Source organism: Thrips palmi, unplaced genomic scaffold (genome assembly GCF_012932325.1).
Source record: "Thrips palmi isolate BJ-2018 unplaced genomic scaffold, TpBJ-2018v1 HiC_scaffold_4, whole genome shotgun sequence".
Lineage (NCBI taxonomy): Eukaryota > Metazoa > Arthropoda > Insecta > Thysanoptera > Thripidae > Thrips > Thrips palmi.
This window is the reverse complement of record NW_023144631.1, coordinates 9,563,912-9,583,430: the sequence shown is the minus strand read 5'-3', so window position 1 is coordinate 9,583,430 and position 19,519 is coordinate 9,563,912. Positions and strand designations below refer to the sequence as shown.

The following is a 19,519-nucleotide window of genomic DNA, read 5'->3' as shown; positions in this document are numbered from 1 at the left end:
GCGGCGGGGGAGCGCCGCGGGTTCGCGGACGCCGCGAATAAATTGGCAAGGCAAAACAACAACAACGAAATAGTGTTTTTTAAAAAATGGCAGTGATATAATTGAAGTCGTTTGTAACCGCGGCAGGCAGAAGGAAGCCTCGGTGCTCGTCGAGGTGTCGGTCCAGAGACAGGATAATCCGCCGTTTCAAAATTGAAGATCAGGAGGCCTCGTTCTGGCACCTAGTCGGCGCGTCCGAAAGGGTGCGAGAGAGACGGAGCGACGGAAAGGAATCGGTCGGCTGGGTCCGTGCCCATTGCCTCCCACGCGGGCCCCGTCGACAGGTGGGTGTGCGTGGCACGCGTGCCTGCCAGCGGCACCGAGCGGCACGCGCTGGGTGGCACTAGCGTGCGCGCGTGCCAGAGATCCGCAACTTGATGTGCGTACAGTGTCGCAAAGTCCAGTGTTTTAATTCATATTCACTCGGAGATTCGCTTTTAGTGCGCGTGCTTTTATGGGCGGGCTTTCCGAATGCAAACTGAAGATGGGTTAGTCCGCGCAATTGGATCTCTATGACACAACCGCCGGGTAATGGAGTTCCAGCTCCGCGGACTAACCCATCTTCAGTTTGCATTAGGAAAACCTCCAGGATCGGATTCAATCGTACAGTACAGTAATCCGTTCGACTCCTGTCATCCTCTCTCTACATGCGTGGGAGAATTTCTTTTCCACGCTGTATTCTTTATTTTCCCTTCTTTTCTCTTCTATCCTCTTCTCTTCACTTGTTTCTTCAGCTAACGAGCGCCTCTCTGCGTGGCTGAAACCGAGGCTGAAACGAGGCCAAAGGGGAATCAAGCAGAAAGGCGACGCGGAGAAATAAATGTAGGCCTGCCTGCTCGCCGGCTCGCGGATTGGGCTGCGTGGCGTGGCGTGGCGCGGCGGCGCTGCGGGTCATCCGACTCCTCGGCCCCGGCCCAGCCCCTCGGCGGAACCCTTTTTCTGATGCGATTTTAATGCCCTTGCTCGTCGCCGGGTTACATTCGCGGCACCGCGGCGGCTAGATGGCTGGCCGAGCCACGCCGCATTATTTCTTTTGCCGTGCCGGTCCTGGGCGGCCGAAGCTAGAGGGAATGGAGGGAGGCGTTGTCCGGGACCTACACTGCCGGAACGCTTCTCTAGCTGCTAGCTACGTACACTGTCAAATGGGGTCTTGTCGCCGGAACGACCTCTCGCGCTGCTAGCTACGTACCCAGTCAAATGGGGTGTTGTTGCCGGAACGACCTCTCGCGCTGCTAGCTACGTACACTGTCAAATGGGGTGTTGTTGCGGGAACGACCTCTCGAGCTGCTAGCACAGTGTCAAATGGGGTGTTGTTGCCGGAACGATCTCTCGCGTTGCTAGCTACGTGCACTGTCAAATGGGGGGTCGGTTCGCTGCCTCTGGTGCGGTGGACCACTGCTGGTAGTGCACTGCTGCATGCGTGGTGCGTTTGTCTTTCCCCCCGCTTGCCGGTTGGGCTGGTGGGACGCTCCGCCAACTGTCATCAACCTAAAACGAGCGTGGTGGGGGGAAACATCTTTGGCAAAAGGGACCAGGGGAGTTCCCCGTGCAGCCGCCGTGCCGCCGCCGCGCCGCGCCGCCTTCCCGTACAGCACGCGCGATGCCACCGCCAGATTATTACGGGAGCCCCACAGTGTGGGCCCCGCCCCGCGACTGCACCTGCACCCCCGCCTCGCGGTTATACGGCTCTTCGGGGACCATCCCCGCGAGGGCGTAAACAGCCGGCTTGTTAGTGAGTGCGAGAGAGAGGCACTACAACGCATTCCCTGAATCGGGCGGGATTCTGGCGAAGGCGGCGCGCTACTGTGTGTGTGTGCGCGCCTGTGTGCCTGTCTCTCTCTCTCTCTCTCTCTCTCTCTGTGCGCGCTGCCTCCAGGGCTCCCCGCGGTCCCCGTCATGCAGATTGCTTTTGCGTCTGCCATGGGCGTTTTCTCGGCTAGATATCTGATGGAGGCCGTGGGGTACGGCAGTACGGCACAATGAGTGAGTGCCAGGAGGCGTCGGTCGGGAGCGGGACAGCGGCACCGGCAGCGGGTCGGTCGGGTTTTCCACCGGGCCGGGCCATTGATAAGTGCCCCCAGCTTTTACTCGCACACACACAACAAACGTACACGCGCGCGCACACACACACACGAGCGGGCGCGCGCGCATGGGGGTGCGGTAGTAGCGATGTGAAAATGCGCGGCCGTCGCCGTTTTCGGACGAGTCTTGGCGTGGGCGCGGCGCAACGCACGTGTGTGTGTGTGTGCGCGCGCGCCTGTGTTGGGGCGTGCGTGTGCGAGTACCGCCAAGTAGTACTGCCTGTCGACCGGCGCTCTCGTTTTATTGGTGCAAGCCGTGCAAAGCGGGTGTGTAACGTGACCCCAGGTATGGGGGCGTGGTGGGGCGTGGCAGCCTGCGGAAAAGGGGTAGAGGTGGGGGCATGAGAGAGAGAGACGCCCGGCTATTTCCGAGGGCGCGTTGACTGGCAGCAGAGAAATGGGTCACTCCCCCCGCCGGGCCCACACGTCGGGCCGTGGGGCCCGGCCGGCCCAGCGCCACCACTACACGGGTAGAGAGGACCCCGAGGCATCGCGGGGCTTGGTGGGGAGGCGCTCACCGGGGGGGTTTTTACGGCATCGTTTAGAGTTTTCCGAGGACGCCCGAGGAGGAGGGCGAAGGTGCGCGCAAAAGCTCTCGCGCGCTCTTTTTAAAAGCGCACTTGTGATGCTCGCCTTTCTTTTCTTTTTCTGTTGTCACTCTCTTTTTTTTGCGAGGGTCGATTTATTTTGTGAAATTGTGTTGGCTTGGCCGGGCCTTCGTCTCCGTCCTCCGTGCCGGGGCGAGCGGGTGGTGTGTGTGTGTGTGTGTGTGTGTGTGTGTGCAGTGCGCGCTGATTTTGTTATCGACCTTTTACACAAACACACGGCCAGATTAGGCGTACACTGTAGGCAGCCCAGGCGGGTCCGCCTCCGCCGGGCTCGCTCTCTCTCTAGCATGCTCTCGCCCTGCGCGCCGCTGTCGCGCCGTATCTTTGAAAGTCATGACCTGGTGGTTGGAGTGGAGACGGGACGAGACGGGTCTCTAGCCGCCCCGTGCGCGGCGCGTCGAGGCGCGCGTCGCTCGGGATGGAGGCCGAGTGACTGGGCGGGGCGAGCGGGATAGAAAAGACATTAACTTATAGGGAGCAGTAAAAACTAGAGCATCGCAACGGGCGGGGCGAGGCGGCGGCGGGGCGGCGCCCAGTCGACCTGCAAATTTGGCGCTGCCTTAAAGAGTGGGGCCGGGCCGAGCCGGGCCGGGCCGTTATGGCCGTCCTCCGCGCCTGCGCCCAGACTACGTCCAGGCTGGGCGCGAAACCTGCTTCTGGTTTGAGAGCTTTCCTCGGACACTACCGACTGTCCCGGTCGGTCTGGTCCCCCCGGCCCGCTCTGCGCGCTCTGCGTGTGGGAGGGGACCGCACGAGTCTGACTCCAGTCTAGCTCTGACACCCGCTCAAAGGTAGCGCAATTTATTTTTGGCCTGCGGACGGACTTAAACGTGAGCACTCATACGGTGTGCCGGTGCCCCCTCCCGCCCCCACCCGAAAAGCCTTGGAAGTGTTGCACGCTTGCCATTCCACTACGCCTCACATGAAGCCTTTACTGACCGTTTCAAAAGGGTCTGGCAGGTAGGCGGGCAAGACGACGGGCCAGTACAGGCGGATCCTCTGGCGGATCCTCTGGCGGGTCCTCTGGCGGGTCCTCTGGCGGGTCCTCTGGCGGGTCCTCTGGCGGGTCCTCTGGCGGGTCCTCTGGCGGGTCCTCTGGCGGGTCCTCTGGCGGGTCCTCTGGCGGGTCCTCTGGCGGGTCCTCTGGCGGGTCCTCTGGCGGGTCCTCTGGCGGGTCCTCTGGCGGGTCCTCTGGCGGGTCCTCTGGCGGGTCCTCGCGGTTCGGGGCCCTCTGGGGTCCTCTGGCGGGTCCTCTGGCGGGTCCTCTGGCGGGTCCTCTGGCGGGTCCTCTGGCGGGTCCACAGGCGGGTCCACAGGCGGGTCCACTGGCGGGGGCGGTCTGGACCTGTCGGGCTTGCCATAGCCGCGCTGCTTGCGCTGCGCTGCCCTTGGGGGCATTGCCTGGTGGCCGCGGCGGGCGGGCTGGCCAGGGCTGGCCAGGGCTGGCGTCCTGGTTGTAGGTCATGGTCAGCCCGGAGAAAGGGAGCGTTCGTGTTGCGTCGCCCTGGCCGCCCTGTCCTCCCCGCTGCACCTCGCCGCGTTATATGGCTTTCCGATTATTATCTTTTCTTTTATTATAACTTTTTATTGTTTGAGGTACGAAAGTTGTAAACGGGGCATACCCACCCGGTCGGGACTGTTTTCCCTTTTCACGGGGCGTGTCTCCCATCCTCGTCCCTCGACAAGTGCGTCCTTTTATTTTCTGTTTCACTCTCGGTTATTGGAGGACGAACATTTTTGTCCGTCACTTATCTCGCCATGAGGCCACGGGGAAGGGGTGGAAGGCTTGCAGAGACGATTTTTGATGCCCCCTTTTCCCCTTCCCTTCCCCACCTGCCGAGCGCGGCGTGGCGAGATCGAGGCTTACGAGCAGCATCGCAAGTGAAAGACTTGCCCTGTCGCGACGCGTATCTCGTGCCGCTCACGCGACGCGGCACGGCACGGCGCGGCTCGTGACATATTGGCGACGAGGTTTTGGTTTCGGCCGCGCTGCGTGGTGGGGGCGGCGGCGGCCGGGACGGGTATTTGTGTGACTCGTCTTTTGGGGGTGGCGGCGGGCCTGGCGGGCCGGGCTATATGAATGAAGAGCGGCCCAAGCGTTGTACCGACCGGTAAGCTCCACCGATAAGACACTGGGGAAAGTGTCTGGCGCGCGGAGTAGCGACGGGCCTGTTTTCGTTTCCGCCGACGATGCGCCCACTATCGCCGGCCCAAGGATGGGGCCTTCGCTCTACCCCGCGCGCGAGAGACTCCACCGGGCTAATGGAATTGAGGCCGGAATAGCGACGGTGCGCGGAGTCTGCAGCGGACTGATTCCGAGAGGAACTTACTTTCGTGGCTCTTTCTCCCTTGCGCCTATACGGGACGGAGTGCGACAGAGACAGAGCGACGGGAAGGAAGGGATAGAGCGGGGAGATGGATCAAGATGGTCTCGTCCGTCCCGCCCGTCACGCGGTTCAGGGCCAGCCTGCCGGCCTGCCGCCGGCCTGCACGCTGGCCAGCGCGATGGTCGCAGAGTCGCCAGTCAGCCTCGGCCGAGGGCGCCGAGGAAGCATCCATTGTGCCCGGCCGGGCCCAGCGCGCCCAGCGACTCCGGAGAGCCGCCCCGTCTCTCTCGCACGCCCCGACGGAGTGCACGGGGTGCGAGTGCGACGGAGACGGAGGGAGCGCCACGAAGACGACTCTTCGGAATGAAGTCCGCCGCCGGACGGTCCGGCGACACGTGCGCCTGCGTGTAGTACACTGTACATATTTGTCGATAGCGATCTCGCGAGGTGTTGTACTTTATCGGTCAGGGCGCTGTGTGTGTGTGTGTGTGTGTGTGTGTGTGTGTATGTGTGTGTGTGTGTGTGTGCGTGTGTGTGTGTGTGTGTGTGTGCGTGTGTGTGTGTGTGTGTGTGCGCATGATCCTTGGGGCTGTGCGGTCCCGCCGAGTGCGTTGGAATAGACGCAGAGGTTCTCGATGGCCGCGTGCGAGAGAGAGAGAGAGAGAGAGAGAGAGAGAGAGAGAGAGAGAGAGAGAGAGAGAGAGAGAGAGAGAGAGAGAGAGAGACGGCTGGTGAGCGGAGCGCCTGGCGGGTAGGCAGTCCCGCACGCAGGCCTGCCGGCGGGACGGCATGCTCACGGCGCTTCACGGCGCTCGTGTAAGCCGGCATCTCTCTCTCTCTCTCTCTCTCTCTCTCTCTCTCTCTCTCTCTCTCTCTCTCTCTCTCTCTCTCTCTCTCTCTCTCCATGTCGTGTTCGCGGTGGTCGAGAAGCCGCGTGGCTCTTCGGCTGCGGGTTTGCCTAAGCGCCTTTACGGCATGACCTGGCCGGCCCTCTGCCCCTCACTCACCGCCGGGCGCACCGAGTGCACCGAGTGCGAGACGTGCCTCCACTGTCGGTGCAGCAGCGCCGCGCCGAACGGGCGCACGGCGGTCGACGCGGTCGTACGGTGGAAGAGACACCGTCGTAAACTCGACTTGCCGATCGATGTCGCCCCGACAGCAGTAATCCCGAACGGCGCTCTCTGTCTCTCTCGCACTCGCGGGGCGTCCCTTGGAGGTGCGAGAGCGACACGGCGACGGGGCCCGGGCCGCTGCAGCGGGCATGCCGCGGCACTTAGGCGCGATGCAAACTCTGAGATCGTGGAAGGTTGGTTCAGTTACGGGCGCGGCGTGCGGGGCATGCAGCTATGCAGCCGGGCCCGGCCGGGCCGTGTGTCCCGAGAGCCCTGTTCAATTAAAACAGTGCTGCCGGTGCGGCGGGGTCAGGCGGGGCACGCTGCACGGTACTTTGGCCGCCCCGCCCCGCCCCGCCCCTCGGCCGTGCCGCTGTAGGGCCTCTGAAGTGTCGCCCCGCTCCTTGCCCCGCTCCCCGTGGGCGTCGATGCGCGGCACGGCACGGCGCGCTGAGCAGCTAGAGCCTTGTCCCCTTGATCACCTCCTCCGGGTCAACGGTTCGGAAATCGCAGGCCGTGTCCTCCCCGCGCCGCGCCTCGCCTCGCCTCCTCCCCCTCGCTTCTGGAACACAACACACCGTCCCGAGGAGTGGGTTCACGGACTTGAACACACACTCACTCACACCGGCGCAAACAGGCGCACACAAACACGCTCGCCGTCACACACGCCTACACTGAGACTTAAGCGTGTGTGTCCGCTTTCCGCGGTGTGGTGTACTCGCAGGGCCTGGCCTGGCGGGGCCCGGCCGGCCGGCCCCGGGGCGAACAGCGCACTGAGAGAGGCCTAGGGCTGCCGGGGACTCCAGCATCGGCACACTGACTCCGCGCGGCGTCTCGACATCGCCCCGTCTCTCTCGCACCCACGCGGGACGCCGGCCCGCGGCCCGCGAGTGCGAGAGAGACGGAGCTCCGCTGTGGCGGCGTTGTAGCGCGTGATTGAATCGCTTTGCCGAGTCGCCAACTTTTATCGCGATGCCGGTAAATTGAAGGGAAAGGCAGAAGGCTGGGGAAGGCCGAGGGCAAGGGGCAGCCAGGGGCACCGTTCGCTCTGTCTCTCTCGCACTCGCGGTGCGTCCCGTAGGGTGTGTGAGAGAGACCGCCTGGCCTGCAGCAGCGCGAGGCTCGCGAGGCGAGGTAGATGATCTCGACCCGCGAGGCGAGCCGCAGGAGGCAGCCAAGGCCTGCAGGGCCTGCAGGGCCCCGCCGTGCTGCAGCTAGCAGTGCAGCGGCTGCGGCGTGTCGTCGGGGGACCGCGGGCGTAGCGCGCAGCGCTGCTGGAGACTGATCCGCGGGAGTAGTTTTGGTCGCTCTGTCTCTCTCGCACTCATGGGCGGCGCGTATAGGTGCGAGGAAGACAGCGCGTCGTGGCCGCCTCGGATCGCGTTGGGCGGCTAGGCGGTTTCTGCGCTGCGCTTGAATTGGCACTTCATTGTGGCGTGGCGGAGCGTGGCGGCGTCGCCCGCTGGACATCTAATGAGCTGTGCCTGCTCCACAGCGTCACCGATGGGTCTCGCCGCGCCACGCCGCGCCACGGGCGTTCCTCTTGAAACTCGAGCCGGCGTGGACGAGACTGTTACCGTGCGTGCGGCGTGTCACTCCCTCCCACTCCCCCCGCCATCCTCACTTTCCACTCGCGTGCGTGCGCCCTTTTTCTTTTTCTTTTTGTTTTTCGCACACACGAGGGGCACTGCGGGCAGGCTGCGCCCCAACAATGCTTTGGTCGCTCCGTCTCTCTCGCACTGCGGCTGAGTTGGGTGCACCGCGATGGGTGCACCGCCTCGGGCCCCACTCGTCCCCGGGGGGCGTCCAGTGGACGGACGCGCTGCGCCGAGAGACTCCTGGTGCGTCCTTCGTCTGGTGCGGGAACCCGGAGGTCGCCGTCGAACCAAATAACTAATAATTGGACCGCTGTGCGTGTCCAGAGTCCGGGCCCGGGCGGACGCGATGACGGACAGACCGACGCACCGGCCTTTGTTGCCTTTGTTTTGGAGCGGGGCCCTCGAAGGGCCCTCGAAGGGGCACTGGAAGGGCCATCGACGCGGCCCTTCACGGGCAGGGCCTTGCACAGTGGGCCAGAAGACCGGTGGAGGCGATCAAAACTCGAGGCGCGTTTTGAGCTCAAGAGTCGCTTCATGGGACTCGTACCGAACGTGTGACCCAACCAATGGATTCTTCGTTCGCAGACCAATCCATTGGTGGGGTCACACGCGGCCGGTTCGAGTCCCATGTAGAGACGCTGGAGCCCAAAACGCGTCCGGGATTTTGACCGCCTGCGCCGGTCTTCTGGCCCACTGTGCCCTGGGACTCGTCTGTGACGCTTTGACGTGCTGGTGCATGCCGCCGTCGTCGTCGTGGAGGTGCACGGGCGGCAGTGCCGCGTACTCCGGGGCCCGGCCGCCACGCCGCCACGCCGCCCACGGGAATGTCAAGGCCGGAGAAAGTGTGCAACGCGTTGCTGCACCGCGCCGCCACGCCGCGCCACGCCCCGGGAGAGGGGCCCGGAGGGAGGAGCCTTCCGGGAGCTGCTATATAGCTGTTTCCCCCTCCCCCTCCCCCCTGCACCGCTCATTGCAGCCCAGGGACGCAACGCGGAGGAAAAGGGGGGGGGGGTCCGGCAGGGCTTTTGTGATGTTGGCTGGCTGGCTGAGAGTCGGCCGTGTAGAGATGCGAAAGAAAGGATAACATGTTTGGGAGAGAGTAAATCGAAGGGCGAGGGGGGGGGGTCATTTTCAGGGGCATGTAATTACTGGAGGCAAGTTTTTTTGAGGGGGGGCTTTCAGAACGGATGAGCACGAAACGCACGCATACAAACAAACCAACAAAGATTCAGGTTCGGCGGGCCTTTCTCGTTGGCTGAGCGGTAACACTTTTCGTGGATAGTTTGTTCTAGACTAACGATTGAATCAGTGTGTTTGAAATGTTGGCAGCACCGGTTTGAGATCGAATTATCATCGGTGATGAGTTTGACAGCGATTGGTGTCATCTATTTTAGGACATCGTTTACCGGGACACACCCGGGTTGCGGGGCGGGTGTCTTATGACTATTTAAGTGTGTCGAACGAACCAAGAGGTCAAACTGACTGGTATTCTCTGTTATTATTTCGGAAAGGCACGCTCCGTGATCAGTTCCTGATTTGGCCGGCTCGGTCGGTAGAATCCCCGTGGAGACTCCGCGTGGCAGGCACGGCAGGCAACGCACCTAAAGTCCCGAACTTGGCAGGCGGGTAGTACGTTCGGTGGCAGCGCAAAATGATGACGGGCTTTCGCTTTCGCCTGTCCGTCCGCATTTACTGCTTCTTTCTGGCCGCCTCTGTAAGTCCACTTAAAGCGCCGAGATTAGGGCTGGAGGTGCCAGGAGCGGCGACCGTTTCCACGGCGTTGCCTGCATGCCGTCTCACTCTCTTCTTCCTTTCTTTTTTTTTGCGGTGGTGTTGGTGGTCCTGGGTATCGGGCTCCGCGCCGTCCGCCGTCCCCGTGTTGCCTCTGGGGTTTTGCATTGTCTCCTCGCGTAACGATGTTGAGATAGGGCCGCCGCGCCGCCCCCGCTGCCGGGCTGTCTGGCGCGGGCGGGGGTGGCGAAGTACGTCACGTGGTGTTCCCGACAGCCGCCCCCGCTCCAGCCCGCCGCCCACACCGCCTTTCTGGACGCGGGGGACCGCGGCAAGCGGATCAGCCTGGGCCGAAGGGAAGGTGGAGGGCAGGCCGCAGGACCGAAGGGCCAAAGGGCCGCGTGTCGGCGGAGGCGGCTCGGGTCCCCAGGGCGGCCAGGGTGGCGCGGAGTGCGGACGGGACGCGGCGTTCCTGCGAGGTAAAGAAGACCGCCCGGCGGTTGGTGGAGGACGTCGTCGTGGTTTACTATCCTTGAAAAGTTTCCGCCCGCTTTCTTGTTTGAAGTAACGAAATGCGCGCCGGGGCCACGCCGGGGCGGAGGTGAGGCCGCGGCCCCGAGTGACAAGGCGCGACGCGGCGACGCGTGCGTGTAGGTGGCGGCCAAGGCCACGGCGCCATGGCCAAGGACGGCGAGGTATTCGTTGTCTGCGCGCCGTACGTCGTAACTAGCATGTCAGGAACCATCTTCGCTATCGCCCCGGCGTGGCGTGGCGGCGCGGGGCAGGGCAGGGCAGGGCGGGGCGACCGGTCTCTCTGCGATCGATATCGACTTTGCCCGCGGGCCGCCGCACCGGCCGGGCCGGCTGGGCCCCAGTCTACCTCAAGCTGACACAACTTGAGCGCGGCCCGCGTGTATGGAGGCGGGGCGGCGCGGGGCCGCGCAGGGCGTAGCCGTTTGAGCTTTTGTTGTTGTTTGGACCGGTTACCCGGTTCCCTCGCGTTGCATCCTGATAGCAGGGGGACGCGCGCGTTGGCCTGCCTCATGCGGCCCTTGGGCGGGACGGGCAGGGAGCCGCGGCCGGCCGTGGCAGTGTGGCCGCCGCCCGCCGTCTCTCTCGCACTCTCGAGTCGCGGGGCGTCCCTTCGCCGTCGGGGTGCGAGTGCGAGAGAGACGGACTGCACGACGGGGAGCGCCGTTCGGAAGCCACCTTCCTGGCCGTGCCGTGCCGTGCCGTGCCGTGCCGTGCCTGTGCGACGTGTTATTTATGCGTCTGCTGCTGTGGGTGTGACCGCGCCTCGCATCTCGCCGCGCCGCGCCGCGCCGCGCATCCTGAGTCGGACTCGGCGCTAGCGCGAGCGCGCTAGCCCAGCTCGCCTAATTTGAATTACGGCCCGAAGACAGACTTGCCGCCCGACTCGCCGGCTGCAGTCTGAGAGTCGCCTTCGTCGCTCTGTCTCTCTCGCACCCATGCGGGACGCCCCGCGAGTGCGAGAGAGACAGAGCGACGGAAACGACTCTCGGGATCGGTCTGCTGCACGGCAGGCATGGGGCGCAGACTGCGTCTTGATTTGTGCGCCCCGCCGTCTGTTTTGCTATCGGCCTTCTCTTTGATAATTGTTTTAAACGCGCTTTAGCGGGGCGGGGCGGGGCGGGGCTGGGTGCCCTGGCGGGCTGGCTGGCCGGCGGCCTGAAAATGGACGGCGTTGATTGGTTTGCGAGGTGCAGCCCGCCGTGCCGCGCCGCCAGCTGGGCCGATCGCGGCGCTTGGTGGCTTTATTCAAGTCGGACGATGACGACGTCGACGACGACGACGGTGATGATGACGCGGACGTGGTGCGGCGCGTATCGCGTCTGCCGCGCACCAGCTGGCCGTGCCGTGATTGAGAGAGAGAGGGCGCGGCGCGCGTTTCCGGCAGAGGCGGCGCGTCGCGTTTTCGATCTCGTCGTCTTGCGTTTTGTTTTGTTTTTCGTTTTGTTTTCCGCGTAGATTGGCGGCACTGGAATAGTGGAGTGGCGCGCCGCGGCCGTCGTGCCGCGAGACAGCTGCCGCGGTACAGTGTGCCGGCCAGTGATTGACTGGAGGCGCCCCGACTGCCTGGCTGCCCTGCCTGCCTCGCCGCCGTGCCCTCCGGCTACCCGCGGGCTACGCTGAGCTACGCGGGGCTACGCGCGTAGGCGCGGGCAGGCGGACAGCCGAGGCTGGCGGCCGGCATATCAAAGTGGCGCGGAGCGCGGACCTGGCCTATGCCAGGCAGTAGCGATTTATCCTTGCTCAATGCTCCGCCACGCCGTGCCGTGCCGTGCCGTGCCGCTCCCCGCCCGCGACGTAACTCCAGTTGTCTGGCTCGCGGTGCAATGCGCAGTGCCTGTCTGTCTGTCCGTTCGTCCGTATTGCCTACCTGGCCGCGGCGCCGCGCCACGCGTTCCCTTTACAAAGTAGGCCCGCATGTAGGCACGCGGCCTGACGCGCCGCGCCGCACCGCGCCGCCGCGCTGGTGACCCGGAACAGAGAGAGTTCGTGTGGCTGGCGGCACGCTGGCGGCACGCTGGCGGCACGCTGACGGCATGCTAGCGGCACGCCGACCTGGCGGGGCATCCGTGTGGCGTGCACTGCGTTGGCTGCGTGCGCGCACGCCGACCTGGCGGGGCATCCGTGTGGCGTGCACTGCGTTGGCTGCGTGCGCGCACGCCGACCTGGCGGGGCATCCGTGTGGCGTGCACTGCGTTGGCTGCGTGCGCGCACGCCGACCTGGCGGGGCATCCGTGTGGCGTGCACTGCGTTGGCTGCGTGCGCGCACGCCGACCTGGCGGGGCATCCGTGTGGCGTGCACTGCGTTGGCTGCGTGCGCGCACGCCGACCTGGCGGGGCATCCGTGTGGCGTGCACTGCGTTGGCTGCGTGCGCGCACGCCGACCTGGCGGGGCATCCGTGTGGCGTGCACTGCGTTGGCTGCGTGCGCGCACGCCGACCTGGCGGGGCATCCGTGTGGCGTGCACTGCGTTGGCTGCGTGCGCGCACGCCGACCTGGCGGGGCATCCGTGTGGCGTGCACTGCGTTGGCTGCGTGCGCGCACGCCGACCTGGCGGGGCATCCGTGTGGCGTGCACTGCGTTGGCTGCGTGCGCGCACGCCGACCTGGCGGGGCATCCGTGTGGCGTGCACTGCGTTGGCTGCGTGCGCGCACGCCGACCTGGCGGGGCATCCGTGTGGCGTGCACTGCGTTGGCTGCGTGCGCGCACGCCGACCTGGCGGGGCATCCGTGTGGCGTGCACTGCGTTGGCTGCGTGCGCGCACGCCGACCTGGCGGGGCATCCGTGTGGCGTGCACTGCGTTGGCTGCGTGCGCGCACGCCGACCTGGCGGGCATCCGTGTGGCGTGCACTGCGTTGGCTGCGTGCGCGCACGCCGACCTGGCGGGGCATCCGTGTGGCGTGCACTGCGTTGGCTGCGTGCGTGCACGCCGACCTGGCGGGGCATCCGTGTGGCGTGCACTGCGTTGGCTGCGTGCGCGCACGCCGACCTGGCGGGGCATCCGTGTGGCGTGCACTGCGTTGGCTGCGTGCGCGCACGCCGACCTGGCGGGGCATCCGTGTGGCGTGCACTGCGTTGGCTGCGTGCGCGCACGCCGACCTGGCGGGGCATCCGTGTGGCGTGCACTGCGTTGGCTGCGTGCGCGCACGCCGACCTGGCGGGGCATCCGTGTGGCGTGCACTGCGTTGGCTGCGTGCGCGCACGCCGACCTGGCGGGGCATCCGTGTGGCGTGCACTGCGTTGGCTGCGTGCGCGCACGCCGACCTGGCGGGGCATCCGTGTGGCGTGCACTGCGTTGGCTGCGTGCGCGCACGCCGACGGACTGACTGACTGACTGCACGGGGGTTACGTAACGGGTTCCGTGCGGTGGGCGACGACGCTGACCCGGCCGGCCGCCGCGGCTGCACGCACGCAAGCACGCGCGCGCGCTCGAAGGGGCAGGGACCCTCCGCACGCCAACGCTGCCCGCCGACGTGTTAAAACGCCCCGCGGTCCTGGATGGGTCGCCCAGGCCGGGGCCCAGGCCAGGGCGTGTGGGCGTGGGCGGGCCCCTTGGCGGGCCCCGGGGCACGAAGGCACGCGCCGCACGCGGGGGTCCCTTTGCCGCACGCCGCGCCCTGGCTGTCTGTCTCTCTCGCGCCGCAGGGGTGCGAGAGACACGGAGCGCGACTGCGTAACTTTACCGCGGAACTTGGCGGCCGATGGCCGATGGCTCGGAGCGTTGCTTCCGCTTGCAACAGTGTGGGAATCGGTGTGGTTTGGGCGGTCTCGTCCGGACGGCGCGGAGAGGCAGGCTCGGCTCACACTCACACTCTCACGCACTGGACACACACTCACTCACTCACACAGACCAGACAGCCGGTGGCTCGCGCGCTCTAATAACACGTCCACACTAACACACATTCAGGCGCTGACAGACAATGCCGCTCACAGTGTGCCGCGCGCCGCGCGCTGCTGTCTTAGCTGCTACCGTTTGGCGCGGCGTGGCGTGGCGCGGCGCGGTTGGTCACGGACTCCGCCAAGCAGGCCGCCGAGCAGGCCGACGTGGCGGCACGGCGTGGCGGTGGCACTCTTTACGGCGTTCACGTGCGCTGCGCGGCGCGGCGCGCTCGAGGCGTCCTTGGCAGGGCTCGACTTGGAAGTGTCGCGGGCACGCCGTGGGGCATGCGGTGCAGGCGAGGCCCTGCAGGTTGACTAGGCGGCCCGTAACTCGAAGGGGGACTCGAAACGAAACGGCGGCCCCGTGAGAATGGGACCGGCGTGACGACGGCGGGGCCGCGTGACGGTCCTGTCACGACGACGGGGGCAGCGGCGCGGCGGCTTGGCGCGGTGGCGGTGGCGCCGCTCCAGCGAGCCCGAGCCCAGTCCTTGGGGCCTTGGGGCCTTGGGGCTGGCAAATCACTCACGCAGCCCTTGTGCTTCGCTGCCTCGCTTGTGCATGCTGTTTAGGGCAAACACGCTTCCGCGCCGTCGCGTGGCGTGTGCCAGTGTGCCTGCCGCCTGCCTGCAGCCCCGCTGCCGTGTGTCGGCTCGCCATGTCTGTCTGTCTGTCTGTCCGCCGCGTGGCGTGCGGCGACGTTCTCGGAACACCAGGCCGGGTAGCGCGGTAGCGCCGTGCAGGCAGGCAGCACTCGGCCCGGCCGACAGCCATGCGCCCGGGTTGCCTGCCTCGCAGGCGGCATGACCCGCACTCTCGGGGGCGGTGGACGGCTTCACGCGGGCGCGGGCATGGAGGTGAAGGGCCGGCGCGTCGTCGCCGAGCCGCGCTCACACAGCGCTGGCATAGCACCGCGAGCAGGAGCGCCCTTGGAAGTTGGTCTGTTGGAAGGCATCCTTTTGCAAAGGGCTTCGACATGTTTGACCTTTGCTGCGCGCTGGGCGCCCCGTCGGTGAGTGGGCGGCGCGGGCGGGCGGCGCGCAGGGGTTCGGCCCCCGTCAGGGCCCCCGTCAGGGCGCGCGGACTTCAGCATCCTCCCCGCCCTGCCGACTGCCGCCCCGTGGAGGCCCTGGGGCTCGCCCTGGGCAGCCCCGGGCCAGGCCCTCGCCGTGGTGGCGTTGGCGCTGCCTCGCGGCCTCGGCGTGGTAGCCTCGCCGTGGTAGCCTCGGCGGGGCTGACATTTCTCTGACATTATAAGGCCTGGCCTCGTCGCGCGCCGCCGCACCGCGCGCCGCGCAGGGCCGCACAGTGCAGCGGCAGGGCTCGCTCCCTTCGACGGCCACCTCGCCTCGTCACGTGACGCGTCGACGCGTCTCTCGGCGCGTGCGAAACACCGGCTGGCATAACGACGCGTCGGGGTCGGGCCTAGATCGCGAGCGGCAGCCTGATGCCGCTCAACGTCCCGTCGCTCTGTCTCTCTCGCACCCGCACGGGCCGCCGCCTGAGTGCGAGAGAGACAGAGACAGCGAGCAGCACGCCCTTTGCGCCTTTGTCTCGGGGCCGGGCCGGCCGGGCCTGTTGCACGTGCGCGGCGATGATGCTGCGCGATGCTGCGTGATGCGATGCACGCCGTGGCCGCGAACTGTGCCACCTTGCAAGGCGGCAGACTGGTTCCGAGAGTCGCTCTCGTCGCTCTGTCTCTCTCGCTCCGAGACGGGGCGCTCCACGAGTGCGAGAGAGACGGGACGACTCTCGGAATCGGTCTGCAGGCCGTCGTCGTGACGTTGAGGAGGCGCATCGCGGAGCATCGCGGCCCTAATGCGTCCTTAATTGGTCAACGTGCGCGGGGCAGTTTGACAGGCTTGCCCCCCTTCCCCCCTCCCCTTTCGCCCGGTTGGTGCGGTGGTAAGGAAGGCCTATCAGATGCATGTCACAGTGCCGTCTCCTCGTCGTCGTCGTCGTCGTCGTCGTCGTCGTCGTCGAGTCCCCCCTCCCCTACTCAAGTCGAGAAGCAGACTCGCCTCGCCTCGGCTCGGCCAGTTTTGCAGTTGGGATTGCAGTGCCCGGCGGCGGCACACCAGCAGCGCCACACCGCGCCCCGCGTGCGCGAGGGACTCTGCGAGAAATGCCCTAACGGTGGATAAAAATTTGAGGGAAAAAGTAAGATGGCGGTGATAGTGGGTTGTACGCGAGATGGGCAGGTCGAGTCCATCATCCTGGTGGTCCTCCAGGTCGTGGTCGTCCTGCGCGCGCAGGGTGGTAAACAGGATAGAGTTTCGGTGCGCCCCGCAACCGCAGCGTGAACCGCAAGTGGGCGGGGCGGGGCGGGGCGGCCAGGTCGCGCCGTGTTTCGGCCTGGACTCTGGACGGCCATCACGGCCGTGTCCACGTCGTCCACGTCCGCGGCCTAATGGAATCGCAGATCGCAGGGACGCGCTTCGTCGGCGGGGAGCTAGCGGCCGAGCGCGAGGCGAGGGACGCGGCCCGAATGATGCAGCAGTCGTAGCAGTCTCTCTCTCTCTCTCTCTTTCGCACCCCTGCGGAACATCCTATGGGCACGAGAGAGACGGGAGCGACGACAGTTGGGAATCCATCCGCCTGCAGAGTGCCGCAAGACTGTATCTCGATTTCCATGAAATGTGAGCACCGCGCGTCTTCTCCTCGTGCCTGCAGGCTGCAAGTGGCTGCAAGCCTGTTGAGCTGTTGAGGAGAGTCTTACCGTCGCCCTGTCTCTATCGCACTTATTGGGTTCTGCATAAGGGTGCGAGAGAGACGGAGTGACAAAAAAAACCCTTAAAAAAAAAAAAGGGGGGTTTAAACATTTCCCCCCCCCCCCCGGGGGCCCCCCCTTTTTTTTAAAAAGGGGTTTTTCCCCCCTTTTTTGGGGGGGGGGTTTTTTAAGCCCCCAAAACCCCCCCGGCCCCCCCTTTTTGGGGGGGGGGGGCCCCCCCCCGGGGGGGCCCCCCCCCCCCACCCGGGGGCCCCCCCCCGGGGAAAAACCCCCGGAAAAAAAAGGGGAAAAAAAAAAGGGGGTTTTTAAAAAAAAAATTTCCCCTTTTTTTCCCCCTTTTTTTCCCCCCAAAAAAAAAAAAAAAAAAATTTTTCCCCCCCCGGGGAAAAAAAGGGGGGGGGCCCCAGGGGTTTTTTTTTTCCCCCCCCTTTTGGCCCCCCGGGGAAAAAAAACCCCCCAAAATTTTAAAAAAACCCCTTTTTCCCCCCCCTTTTTTCCCCCCCCCCCCCCCCCCCCCCCCCCCCCTTTTTTTTTTTTTTTTCCCCCCCAAAAACCCGGGGGGGGGGAGCGACGACAGTTGGGAATCCATCCGCCTGCAGAGTGCCGCAAGACTGTATCTCGATTTCCATGAAATGTGAGCACCGCGCGTCTTCTCCTCGTGCCTGCAGGCTGAAAGGGGAATTTTTTTTTGGGGGGAGAGTCTTACCGTCGCCCTGTCTCTATCGCACTTATTGGGTTCTGCATAAGGGTGCGAGAGAGACGGAGTGACAAACCGATCTTCTGTACGGCTCGGCTGCCCCGCCCGCCCTGCCTCGGCGCTGGGTTGCTGCACTAGGCCAGGCCGCGAGAACCTGCCGCGCCGCCGGCCCGCCCGCCGCCTCCTGGATTAGAACGAAATAAGTAAGAGTGGTCGGGATCCAAGAGAGAAGGGGGCAGGCCGGGCAGGCGATGTCGTCGTTTTTGTGGCCCGCGCGCACTTATGACGCAGCGTCGCGTCGGCCGCCACATTTCCCTTGTTTATTTTTAGTCGTTGTGCGTGCATGCGGCGCTGCTGGGGGGGGGCCCGGGGCCGGGGGCGGCCCGGGGGGGGGCGGCGCTGCGCACGGGTGCACGCGTGGCGGCGGCCGCGGTGCGCACCATGCCGCCGTGCAGCCGTTTAGCGAATGTTGGCGAGTCCTCCGACTCTCTTCCGCCGCCGAAGTGGCCAACTGCACCCCCTCCACCCTGCCTGTGTGTGTGTGTGCGTGTGTGTGTGTGTGCGGGGGCTCTGTGTGCGAGCCGCGGACCGCGAAGCACCCGTCGCCGCGGTGGCCAACAAGACACTCACCATTCCGAGAACGACGCGGTCGTAGAGATAGGGGAATTTATTTGACGCGTGTTCGCACACCGTTGCCTCCCCGTCTAGGCTCGCGGCGGGCCGCGGCGGGCAGGCCTAGCCTCGCGGTGGGCAGGGCTGCGCGGTGGTGTTCTGGGTATTTTCAGGGCGGCGGTGGCCCTTTCCGAGGTAAAAATTTTTGGGGGGTGGAGGGAACGGCTTTTTTGGGATTCGGCGCGGGCGGCCGGGGGGGCCGCGGCGGGCCCGGTCCCCGCTGCCGCCTCGGCCGCCGGGCCGGATATTTGGTGGTTGTCGGCCAGTCGGCCGGCCGGCCGCCAGCCGTCCGCTGGCAGCGCGAGTCTCGCGAGGCGGTCGCAGGCGAGTTTTAAACGAAGCAGTGGCTTTTCCCCGGCAGCGTGTGGGGGCGAGGGGCCCTACGCGGGCCCCCCGGACCCCTCCCCCACCGGTTTGGCCGCACCAGTTGGTTTTCCAGGGAACCCCTCGGAGTCCCCCGCCCGCGTGGGCCAGGCGGCCGCACGCGGCCCGCGAGGCTGGGCCGCCGTGCGCCAGGTGGGCCCAAGGCCCCAAAGGCCCCCGGGGGGAGGACCCGCCCCGGCCCGGTCCGCGCCAAGGTGGCCCCCTCAGGGGGAGGCCCCGGAGGGGGGCAGTGGGCCCGCCCGTGCCCGTCTGCCTCTCGGCAGACCCCGCTAGAGGAGTGGGGCCCCGGGCGGGGGGGGCGGGGGGGGCCTCGGCAAGGGCGGAGGACCCGGCCGGCTTCCCGTGGGCCGTCCGGCAGAGGCGGGGCGGGCCGGCCGGCTTCCTTTTTGATTTGTGCAAGGCCCCGGCAAAGGAGGATGGGCACGGGCGTGCGGAGGGGGGAGGGGCACGGCGAGGGGGGGAGGCAGCGGGCGCGTGCCGAGGCGGGTGCTCTCGAAGAGGCGCAGTTGGCCCGCCCGGGCGGAAGGTGTCGCATTCCCGGGGGGGCCCCCGGGGCCGCAGGTGGCGCCCCGGGGGCCCCGTCCGCCGTGGGGGGTGCGGGCCCCCGGCGAGGGCCCCTGCGTGGCGCCGCGCACGGGGGCCGGGCCCGCCAGTCCTCCCTCAGGGCAGAGGCCCCGCGAGGTGGCAGTCCCGCGGCACCGGCGGTCCGCAGGCGGGGGGTTTTGCCTCCTCCACGGCAGGGGCCCCCCGCGAGGTAGGCAGTCCCGCGGCACCGGCGTGTCCGCAGTGCGAGGGGTTGCCTCCCTCCACGGCAGAGGCCCCCGCGAGGTAGGCAGTCCCGCGGCACCGGCGTGTCCGCAGTGCGAGGGGTTGCCTCCCTCCACGGCAGAGGCCCCCGCGAGGTAGGCAGTCCCGCGGCACCGGCGTGTCCGCAGTGCGAGGGGTTGCCTACCTCCACGGCGTTTCCAGACGCCGGCGCCGTCGTGGCGTCGCGACGTGTCGAGGACGTGTGGTGTGTGACAGGGTGCTGTTTTCTTTTACTTTAGTGTCTGACAGTTGTCCTCTTTGGCTTGTTCACAGGGTGCAGGCGCCCCAGGGACCCCAGGGGGCCCGGCGGCAGGCCAGGCCGGC

At 66.3% G+C, this 19,519-nt stretch overlaps 1 long non-coding RNA gene across 1 annotated transcript in view; it reads left to right on the top strand.

Annotated features, from left to right (window-relative positions):
* Window positions 1–19,504, top strand: part of LOC117649319 — a 31,719-nt gene extending 12,215 nt beyond the window's left edge. Inside the window, exon 3 of the long non-coding RNA XR_004587971.1 lies at window positions 19,469–19,504. This is a non-coding gene — a long non-coding RNA (uncharacterized LOC117649319). The remainder of the gene's footprint in view (window positions 1–19,468) is intronic.
* The last annotated feature ends 15 nt before the right edge of the window (window positions 19,505–19,519 follow it).